Below are 12,258 nucleotides of genomic sequence, written 5' to 3'. Positions count from 1 at the left end.
TTTGCCTCACAGGCCACCTCAGGTGCACAGACAGACATGAACATCTATACAGCATCTGTACTGGACTATATCAACATGTGACAATATCACCACTGTCAAACATGTGAAAAACTTTTCTAATCAGAAGCCATGGATGAACTCTGAGGTCCGCCTCTTTCTGAAAGGGGCACTAGGAAAGACAAGCATGCACATAAACTGTGCATCGAGGAGCACTTCCACAGCAACTCCAACCACAAACACATGTTGAAAGGTATCCAGACCATAACTGACCACAAACCTACAATACAATCTATACCAACCAGCAATGCCTTCCTCCCAGATGAGCTCAACCATTCTTTGCTCGTTTTGACCAAGGTGTTATGAATCACACTGGACCCACATCAGTTTGCCTACCATCCGAATACATCAACAGAGGATGCCATTTCCACTGCTCTTCATCTAGCTCTCACACACCTGGATAATAACAATACATTCATTAGGATGTTGTCCATTGACTTCAGCTCTGCTTTTAATACAGTCGTCCAATGTAAACTGATCGGTAAGGTCAGTGACATGGGTATCTGCACATCTATATGCAGTTGGATTATGGACTTCCTAACAAATAGACCTCAGTCTGTAAGGTTAAGTAATCACATATCCTCAACCCTTATCCTGAACACCGGTGTCCCACAAGGCTGGGTGCCAAGCCCACTGCTCTACTCCCTGTTCTCCCATGATTGTGTTCCGCATATTCATCAAATATGCAGATGATACCACAGTTGTTGGTCAAATCAACAATGATGAATCGCCCTACAGGGAGGTGATCCGAAGCCTGTCACCGTGATGTTCTATAAACAACCTCACCCTCAATGCCATGAAGACCAAATAGCTCATTGTGGATGTCCCGGAAAATAACAGCAGCAGACACTCCCATATCTACATCAATGGGATACATCTCTGAGGATCTGTCTTGGCATCTGAACACCTCAACTCTCATTAGGAAGGTGCAACAGAGAACTTCCTGAGAAGATTAAAAATCATTCACCCCAAGATCACCCCAAGACGTTCACTCCAAGATCCTGACCAATTTCAGTGCCCTTAGTGACCAATTTTTACCTCTGCATTATTGAGAGCATCTTGACAAGCTCCATCACAGTGTGGTATGAATATAAATAATATATGTGAAATAAATAACTGCAAAGGGTTGTGAAAACTGCCCAACGCATCATCAGCACCCAACTACCTGCCATTGAGTCTCTTCACAACAGTAGATGTCTACACAGAGCACACAAAATCATCAAGACTCCACCCACCCTAGTCAGAAACTGTTCAACCTCCTTCCATCCAGGACATATTGTTAATTCATAGATTACACCTAGTTTATCTATCTATCTATCATCCATCTATCTATCTATCTATCTATCTATCTATCTATCTATCTATCATCTATCTATCTATCTATCTATCTATCTATCTATCTTTATATATACCATCTGTATATATACTGTATATTGTCTCTGTTATTGTTGTACATACAATGTACATAATGCATACATTTTGCACAGATATATAATTTCTCTTTTCTTAACACTTTATATGATGAAAATACAACTTGTGCATATTTCTCTATGCGCATACTGACATAGCCTTATTTATTGATGCACATATTTACATATTTATCTGCACTTGTTCATTTGCACAGTTTCTACTATTCGCACTTCTGGTAGATGCTAAACAGCATTTAGTTGCTATGTACCTGTATTTTACAATGACAATAAAGTTGTATCTATCTATCCTGTTTCTGCACTGGTTTTTTTCATTTTTTATGATTTTACGGAGGGCACAGCTGGTTTGTTTGTACTCTTCTATGTCTCTGGAATTGAAAGCACATTATTGTGCTTTGTGTACCTCGCTGCTGATCCATGGTTTTTGGTTGGGGTAAATTTGAATTGTTTTTGTCAGCACAACATCTTCAATGCACTTCCTGATGAAACACGTTACAGTATCTCAATAAACCTTAATCTCACCATCAGAGGCTGACCAGAACATCTCCCAGTCCACGTGGTCAAAACAGCCCTGCAGCATAGAATCGATTGGTCCAGACAGCACAGAATCATCCTGAGGGCAGGAGCTTCCAGTTTCAGTTTCTGTCCTTAATTGGGCAGGAGCAGCATGGAAAAGTGACCTGATTTGCAGAAAGTTGGTCAGGGAAGGGATTTGTAGCAATCCCAGAAGGGAGGGTAAGAATGGTCAAAAACTCAGTCCCCCCTGTGTATTGCATGTGAGTATTTTGGAGTACTTGTCCTTAAGTTGGCTTTCAAAGTCCCCAGTCACAATAAACATGGCCTCAGGGTGCACGGTTTCCTGCGTGCTAATGTCCATACAGTTCTTGCCTGCTCTGTGTCAGCCTTTGGAGGAATGTACACAGCTGTAATAACAACCCCTGTGAATTCCCTCAGTAGCCAAAACAGTCGACACAGGACTGTGAGGTATTCCAGGTCAAGGGAGCAAAAGAACTTGATGTTGTGTACAAGAGTTACTGATCATAAAACATACACCTCATCCTTTGATTTTTCCTGACAAGTTTTTCACCCTGTCTGGGCCATACACGGAGATCCCCACTGGTTCGATGGCTGAGTCTGGTACCTCTGCAGACATCCAGTGACTGAATGTTAGCTAGCAGAATGGTGGGGAGTGGGGGTCGAAAGCCACAGCATATTAGCTGGCTCTTCTTCCTCTTTTCTGGTTGGTTTCTAAGGTCACAGCCAGGTCATCCAGACAAGGGTTCAAACTCCCAAATTCCACGCATCATTATCAAAAATCTTACAAATCATATATAGATAAATAGTGTTTTAGTAAACTTTTTGACCAGACCATTAATTTGTGTAGTGTAGTGACAAAATGTGGTGCCCTGGTCAGTCAGGATCTCTGTCGGGATCCTGGCATGAAAGAGTCCCTCAGCAACCCTGCAATCTGAGGTGCTGCACAGAGTCACTGTTGTGGGCATCATGTTGCATAATCCACCAGGACTAACACAAAGTGATGCCCTCATGCTGTCCACTCTTATGGCATGATGATATGGCCCTAAGATTTCCCTGTCATTGGAATATAGTGATGTGCCTGGAATAACAATTCCCCTGAGCTCTTCAGGACCAATAATTGGGTCATTTCATCCTGTGTGTGAGTATCCTGCATCACTTGATATAACCTATCCTTGATAATTCAAAAAAGGGCTGGAAAAGATGTTGCATTAATGCAAATAGGTGCAACAGAGAACTTCCTGAGAAGGAAGCTGCGGGTGCTGTACCTGGTTGCAACAAACCCAATATCACCTGCAATATCACCTGCTTCAGGTTGGGTATACAAACTGGTTCACAACCAGCAGCTTTGATGATATGCCCCTAAGATTTCCCTGTCATTGGAATATAGTGACAGACAGCAGTGGCAGCTAGCGGACTCCCTGCTGATATTCTGGCCAGGTCTATGTTTCCATGCTTTTGGGTCATGATGTTTTCCCATCTTCAACTTGGGATATGGCCACAGCAGCTGCTGTGTGAGTACCCGTCGGCTGGATCAGGTTCCAAAGCACCAGCCAGTTCTTTTGCTTGGGCTTAGAGCAGGTCCTGGAAATGCTCCTCCTGCTCCAATTATAGCTTGAGGAGGGCCTGATGTTGGTTCTTGTGGAGGCCAGAGATCTTTGCTGGTGGCAAAGACTCCATCATCATAGTGTATCTTCATAAACTCCCAGGTTTTGGCACCAGTGTAATGTTTCTGAGGGTTTGGGTAGGAATGAGAATATAGGAGGCAGGCTTGAAACAACTAAAGGAAATCTTTATTTTAACTGTCTTTTGAGTTTCACTTTTCAGTGACTTTAATTATCTCTGTGCTCCCACACACACATGTAGATTGGTACTGCTCAGCTCTCTCTCTCGCAGTGCTCATCCTTCCCACTTTGTCACCTCTCCCACTCACTGCAAGACAAAACACATAGAGTAATCCCGTGCAGGTGCAGAACCATACTACTCATTTCTCCCAGCTCCGTTCTACATTCACAAACAGCTTCTACAGTGATCTCAGTGACTTTAACTGAGGTATGTTTGTTGGTGCCAGATAGGAACCAACAAGATACATAAAGCATTCTGTGAGCAGAGGGTCTGCAGGCTTGTGGCCTTGTTGACATGTTGAAACAACCATGCCATGGTCAAAGTCACAAGCTTCTTGATTATAGAATAACTGGATTTTCTATTTCATCATGTACAGCAGTATATGTTATATATATGTTATTACTGACAGTCTATCAGTTGAAGCTTATGTAGATAGTATCACTATGATAGCCTACTTTCATCTCAGAAATATTCCTAAGATTAAAAAATATAGTGTCACTGCTTGATGCAGAAATACTAGTTTGTGCTTTTGCTTCCTCTATGTTTCCTCTATGTGATTATTGAAATTTGTCACTGTCTGGATGTTCCAGTATGTGCAAAACCAAGCAAGTTAGTCCGGAATTAACACATTACTCGTTATTTCCTATCTACTGTATTGGCTCCCCATGTAATTTCATATTGATTATAAAATACTACTGTTGACCTATAAAGCACTGAATGGTCTTGTGCCACAGTACCTAAGTGAACTTTTGGGCTTTTTATGATCTGCCATGCCTACTTCAATCATGTCTTATCTAGACTATTTGTTGGCATGTCAAGTAGTAAAGAGCAGCTAGAGCAGAGGGCAGAGCTTCGTATATATACGAAGCTCTGCCCTCTGCTCTAGCTGCTCTTTTCTATATACATATATACAGCTCTGGAAAAAAAAGAGACCACTGCCTTCCAGGTTTGAACCCTACTGAAAACCTCTGGAATGTCATCAAGAGGAAGATGGATGGTCACAAACCATCAAACAAAGCTGAGCTGTTTGCTTTTTTTGCAAAAAGAGTGGTATAAAGTAACTCAACAGCACTGTGGAAAAACTGGTGGAGAGCATGGAGCCAAAACGCATGCAAATCGGGGTTATTCCAACAAATACTGATTTCTTGATGTTATTTAGCCAAAGCATTAACACAATTTATGTACAAATTATTTGCATTTTGTTTTATTTGAGTCTGCAATGCTACTGCATGATCTTGGGTTATTTTGATGTGTTGTCATTTCCTTTAAATATACACTCTAAATAACAATAGTTATACTTTGAATTTAGGCAGCAGTTTACAGAAAATGAAACAAAGCTGTTCATCTGACCAATGCATGCACCTGTAAGAAAAAAAACATGAAACTGATTATTTTGCAGTGGTCTCTTATTTTTTTCCAGAGCTGTAGATGGTGAACTGAGATATTTTAATGCTGTTGCTCAGCTCACATGTTTACTCATGTTTTTTTGAGGGGGGTCTGGCTGCTATATACAGTATCTCACAAAGCCCTTATGTCTGCACCTTCTGCTTCTCCCTTTTATTTATGCTGTCTTATCTAGTCTTGCCGAGTCCCTACCTGCACTTTGCACACAATGAACATTGTCCTTAAGCATTAAAATATCACAAGCATATCTTTTATTCTGTCTCACTGTCTTTGATTCTCTCTCTCTCTCTCTCTCTCTCTCTCTCTCAAGCTACACATGCTACTCCTGAAATCCCAGTGCTCCTGACCACTTCTTCTCTCAGGACATGTCCTTTTCTGGAGTCTCATTACTTGGACCTGCTCACTGCTGCTGCACATTTTCACCCTGTGGAAATCCTGGAGAAACATGGGACTGCTGTGAATAGTACAACTTGAGGAAAGGGTGGTGGCTTTGAACTGCTGTTGCTGCTGTCGGTTTTGGTCAACATCATTGAACATTTGATGGCTTTGGCAAGAAGTTAAATCTATAATGAATTCAGATGTTACACTTATGCTTATACTAATAAGTTGGTCCAAATCTCCTGGCTACAGAATACCACTGACTATATATAGTTGTGGAAAGGAGATTATTTAATCACACTCTCTGATGTCACACAGATGAGGATGGGATCCCATTTCAGTGTGGAGTCTTTTAATATTTCTTCCCATTTCAGGGAGCTTTTCCTTGCCACTCTTCCCTCTGGATTGCTCATTAGGAATAAATATGAATTTATTCAATAAAATTTATATGAAATTTTAAATGTTGTAATTTTTTATTCTGAATTTTTATATTCCCAAGCTGCTTTGAAAAAATGTCCATTGTACAAATAAATTTAATATTTAGCATAATGTATGCACACATAGTTTATTAGAGGGTTTAATATGCACAAAGCTGAGGTTTGCTGATGTTATATATTACAGTGTAAGATGGCAATAACAAAACAACAACAACAACTGTATTTAACTTTCATCTGAATCAAAAACCTATTCTCTGAGGCATTATATAATCACATGTCAAAGACAAAGTAATGTATAATAGTAAACTTTCAAAGATGGAGTTCTTTAAAAGTGTAATTAAATGATATATTTATGTTTTTAAATCTAATTACCACTTACTAATCCTGAAAACTGAAAGAAACATTAGTCAGGCATGCAGCCACCTAACAGAAATGTTTTTACTTTTAATATTACAGATTTTATTATGAATAGATTAACCGAATTAGCTCAGAAATAAATGAACAGCAATGAAATAAAATGACATCACAAAAAAAGATGAAGATTTCCCATCTATTGTTGATTAAAGATATCATAAAATGTTTTCTCTGGTTCATTATACCCATTTCAGGAAATAAAAGCTCTTGTCTCACATGCCCAATCACATTTCTGCAAACTGTACTTTCATTTATCAAATCTTTTTTATTTAGAAAATTTAGCAAATATCCTGAAAACACTGAAGACTCTTCTACCTCCATCTGCAGGTAAGCCTAAGTCAGATAAATTTTTGAAAAACTCTGTTCCCCTCGCCAGTGACACAAAGATGTCCTCGATGCGGGGCAGTGGGTATTGTTTCACTTGTAAGACTGGATTAACTGTGACCTTAAAGTCGCCACAGATCCTGACTTCTCCTCTTTTCTTAACAATCGGAACTATGGGTGTGGCCCAGTCAGTCCAGCTTACTCTAGACAGGATCCACTGACCTTCAAGTCGCTTTAGCTCAGCTTCCAGTTTTGGATGAACTGAATATGGCACAGGATGTGACTTGTGAAATTTTGGTTGTGCGTTACTCTCGATGATAAGCTTTGCCTTTATGTCCTTTAATGTTCCAATGCCATCTTGGAAGACGTGTGTATAGTCCTTGTATGAAATTATTGATAGTGCCAATCCTGCGTCAAATTCCATTTTCAACTTTACTCCCTCGATGATAGAAGTGACCCAGATCATTTCTTGATCTGCCTCTTTCAGAGAATGTAGCTCAGTGTACGAGAAGCCTGTCACCTCTGAACTGTCCGATTCTGACTCACCCAGTTTATTAATCTTTGCACTTCTTTTCGTAAATGCTTATGAAAGCAAAAACGTTCCACGATTATCAAGGGCTTCGGATTCAAATGCGTTTGCAATGTATCCACAATTTCTTTAAATGTTTTCTCCGCTGGTTTTGGTATGTCTTTGTCCCCATTAACCTCAAGAGGCTGGCCACTTTTCTCTTGCTCCCAATGTCTTTTGCCAAACAATACTGTTCCACTCTCTGCACATAAGTTGCCCAGTCCTCCACCGTGCCTTCAAAAGCATCCATTTGCCCGACACAGGAAACATGTTTTTGTATTGCCTGTAGTATCCGTAACACAACGCATATCTCCCTTGCACAACTATGACGCGGTTTACTCACAAGAGGAAGGCCTATTTGTGTAATCTGCCATGTGTAGCAGACCTTTTTGTTGTATTTTCTGAGACAAATGCGATACCCGCGCTTAACAGTAATCCAGTATGCAGTAATCCTCTTTACAATGGGTTCCTTTAAACTCTTGTCACCAGTTCTGTTATGTTTTCACTTACATAACAAAAGAAATACACAAAAATCAGAGCTCATGCTAAACACGTCTGTTTACTCCCAGTTGCACTATTACACCACTGAACACTTGGGGTGCACATGCACTTCAACTTAATCAAGCTCAAACACAACAGTTCCTCTCTTCCAGCCTTGATGTATCACATCAAGGTGCAAGTCACATTCCGTATTCCGCAAGCTTCTCTAGGACAGCCTTCAAGTTTGTCAGATGGGTGTCATCACCATGGCCAGTGACGATAATGTCATCCAAATAACATTGTGTACATGGAATACCTTGCAGAACTTGATCCATGGTCTTTTGCCACAACTCTGGTGTTGATGCTACCCCAAAAATGAGTCTGTTGTAGCGGAAAATCATTATATTAATTGTAAGATACTGCTTTGAAGACTCTTCTACTTTCATCCGCAGGTAAGCCTGAGTCAGATCAATTTTTGAAAAAGCTGCCCCCCTGCCAGTGACACAAAGATGTCCTCCAACTTAGATCCTAAGAGCCTGGACTAGGCATAGAAGATGAAGTCTTTCTTGCTCCAGAGAAACATAAGGCAAACGAAAGAAGACTTGCAGGATTACAGGCTAGCCAATCACAGAATGCACCTTCAAAATATATTCTGGTCTGGGGTGCAGAACAGCTTTGACCACTCCAAGAGCATAGTCTAAGTAGGAGAAGGCTACTAACAGGGCCTGCAGCTCTCCTACTCTTTTGAGTGAAGCTAATACTAGTCAAAGAGCCCCTCTTAGAGCCTGCCTCAAGAGGATGTCTGCTCCCTCTTACCCAAAATGTAAATTCATCATCAGAAGGTGTGTCCCTGTTGCTAGAGCTAGATCAGGGTAAGGGATTGTAACTTGAGGCAGTGGTGGAACGGAACTCCACCAGATCATGTATTTCAGGGAGCAGGTGCACCCAGCAGTTTGTCCACCCTAGACTCTCATCCCAGCAACCAGCCTTTTCAGTTGGTTCATGCTTCATGAATGGATCAAGACCGTCAGAATGGCACCCCTCTCAGATCATATGTATCTCAATGGGTTCTAGACACCACAAAGAAAAGGTAACAGAACCCAATTTGCTTCCTGGCCGCCTTGTTTCAAAAGTGCGTACCAAACAGATCCCCTTTCAGTAGCAGAAACTTCTTTGTCTCTTGGACAAAGGGGCCATAAAACATGTTTCCCCCTCTGTGAAAGAGTTATGCTTTTACAGCTGGTACTTTTAGTACCCATGAGGGATGGGCGTGGGGCTGCATCAAATTTTAGATCTACATACTGTAGGAAAACATATTTTGAAGTCACTCTAGAATCTACTGTAACATACATTGCTCTTTGAATAATCCTTCACATATTCCCGCTCTCACCACCAAATGGTGATCAAATGAGAGAGTGGTCAGGAACTGTCAACTAGCTGACAGCTGGGGGGCCAACTCTGGGGATCTTTCTCCCCCATTCAATGCTTTGTTTAAGAGTATCACTTCTACGCTTTTGCATTGTCATACCAGGGAGTTGACACCTGTGAGGTCTGCCTCCCCTTGGGTGGTTTTGTTTAAGAGTATCACCTCTAGGCTTTTGTATTGTCACACCTTCAAGGCCTGCCCACTCAATGGCTTCAAAACCGCAACATACAGTATGTTCCTTTTCACTGGACTTGATGACTACACTACCACCGCAGTGTGTTCTGATCTCCAATAAAACATTCCTGCTGAACACTACTTCCAAGTTCCCTGGTCTGCTTCTGTGAATTCACAACAATACCTTGAATCATACTTCAGGGATATACAGGTTCAACATGCTGATGCTCAAACTTATCATTTCACGAATTAGGTCTGACATAAACTGACATCACACTGAGATTCGGACAGAACACAAGAAGATTCTCAGGTTTATTTTGGAGGGCAAAGCCTACCAATATTGAGTTCTTCCTCTGGTCTAGCTCTCTCACTACACACCTTCACAAAGTGCATGGATGTAGCCCTGTACGCCATTATGGCCACTACTGGCTCATTTTAGCTCAGTCAAGAGAGAGCTGGCAGCAAGGTATCAAGATGCTCCTTCTTGCCCATACTGGGTGTTTGCTGAAACTCAAAAAAGAGTGTGCTTTATTCCATTCAGAGACACACTTTCTGGAGGTAGTTAGGGATCTACATATGGATCCAATACTCACTGCTTTGAACAGCATCAGGCTAGGCCAAGACCATCAGTCTTTCAGACTAAGGGAGTATTAGTTCTCATGGCAGAAGACATTACCAATATTACCCCCTTGGCTCTCCGCACATGAGATCACTTCATGGTTGCACATTTCCCACTCTAGCCCTTTCATGCACAAATAATGAGAACCTTAGTCAAGTTTTTTTTCCTGAGTGTTTTTATACTTCTTTAGGTATGATAAAACAAAGCAATTTAACTTTTTTTACATGAACCTATTTTTCATAAAGTTATAAACATGTCCACACAGCTGGACACCATGCGTGTGACCTCTGAACCAAAGAAATATGTATTTAACAAACTGATAGTAGAAAATAATATATTGTGTGAAAACTATTACATAAAAACCTTTTAATTCTGCTAATCTAATGCTTTCTTGTGTTTTAACATATTCTAATACTTTTCAAAGCAATACACAAATGTTGAATCTAGGATTTGAAAAAAAAAAAGACGAAAATATTTTCCATGGCTCTGCAAACACTAGAAAGCAACATTCTTTTCAGTATTACTGCCATTTATGACAGTTTAGTTCAGTCTTACTTCAAGGAAATTTGGCATAACATCCAGGGCACAAACAGAAAAATATATATATATCGTTTCATATATGTTTGCTTAAGAGTTGCTAAACATGCCCTTCTTAGTATGTTGAACTGTGTAGTATGTTGAACTAAACAAAAACATTTGCAGGTCTCCCCTCTGATTTATCATCCTCCTCTCACATCATCATGCCCTTCTCATCTCTATTTCCCATCTATCTTGTATGAAAATTGGCAAAGCATTCAGGGCACACAGCCACAAGACACTGCATGCAAACATACTTTGTTTTTCGTGTGCATGCAGCATCATGGCATCTTTTGGCATTTTTTTCTTCGGTTAGAAGAGGCCAGTGTTTACCAGGGCCAAACCTGATTTCAGGGGGTGGTCTGGATACTGCTCTCCGTTTCACTGGAGGTGGCGTGCCACTTGGTCTTCCTCTTGTGGGTGTCTTGATGGAACCTACATTTATTAGTGCACAAGCTACAGATGCCTTGAAATGTATGGAAAAGAAAATGGTCCAGATTTTCTTTTCCATGTTGGAGTGCATACAGGTTGGTATTGTGCACAATTTCATCCAACAGATCTTCAGGAAATAGATGAATAAAGAAATCTATTGGCTCTGTTCCCTCAACATTCACCTTCCACTCCTCTAGAAAACGAGGCAGGTTGTCTTTCGTTTTCCAGACATTTCTGATTCTTTTCTGTCCCTGACCTCTGTTTGGTGGTACATCCTCAGCTCCCTCAACATCTTCAGCAACCTCACCACCCACAGCTCCTTCAGAGTCCTCAGATCCACTGTCACTACTGCTAGCATTGGCTAATCCTGATCCTTCTTGTTTTTCTGGCAGCCATTCTTCATCACTGCCACTGACATCATCCTCACTTGACTCAGATGGTATATGCTCCATTATCCAGTAGGCCTTCCCATCACCCCTGCACTTGAACGCTACAAAAAATAAAAACAATAATTGTTGCTAACTTTACATAGATAATATGCAAAAAATGTTTTTGTTAATTACATTCTAATAACAACTATAAATTGATTTAAACTAAAAATGTCATGGCAGATAAGGTTTATCAAGAACAGCAAAGTTACAGTAATTGTATGAATTACAGTTAAAATAAAGCCAGTGATGCATGGCACCCAGTTTAGTGGACACATGATTAATTGCAAATTTCTCCATATATAAAATAAATATCAGGAAATTTTAACAATTATATGAATCCTTAGATGTTACTTTATGCTAGCATATTTTTTCTACCTGCAGATGTGTTCTGCTATAGAAGGATTTACAAGATATTCCTGGGATGGTCGGCATTTCTGACTTCTTGTCGGCCATCTTGAATTTGATTTGAAAAATCTGCATTTACCATGACTGGCCAATAGATGGCAGTGTATGGGAATTATGCACAAGCATTCACTGTGTGGGCTTAAGGCTTGGTCACACTACAAGACTTTAACCGTTGGCAGATCGCTTTGCTGTTCAGACTACATGACTTCACTGTATGTCTTTTTGTCCTTGTGGTGTTCACACTACGCAACGCTTCGTAAATGATCCACAAGAGGGGGTCGCACACCACACAATCTGACAACAACCCAAACCATGTTTTGTCACAAA

This window comes from Hemibagrus wyckioides, linkage group LG09 (genome assembly GCF_019097595.1).
Source record: "Hemibagrus wyckioides isolate EC202008001 linkage group LG09, SWU_Hwy_1.0, whole genome shotgun sequence".
NCBI classification, from domain to species: Eukaryota; Metazoa; Chordata; class Actinopteri; order Siluriformes; family Bagridae; genus Hemibagrus; species Hemibagrus wyckioides.
The sequence above is the reverse complement of the archived record's forward strand: the minus strand, read 5'-3'. Positions refer to the sequence as shown.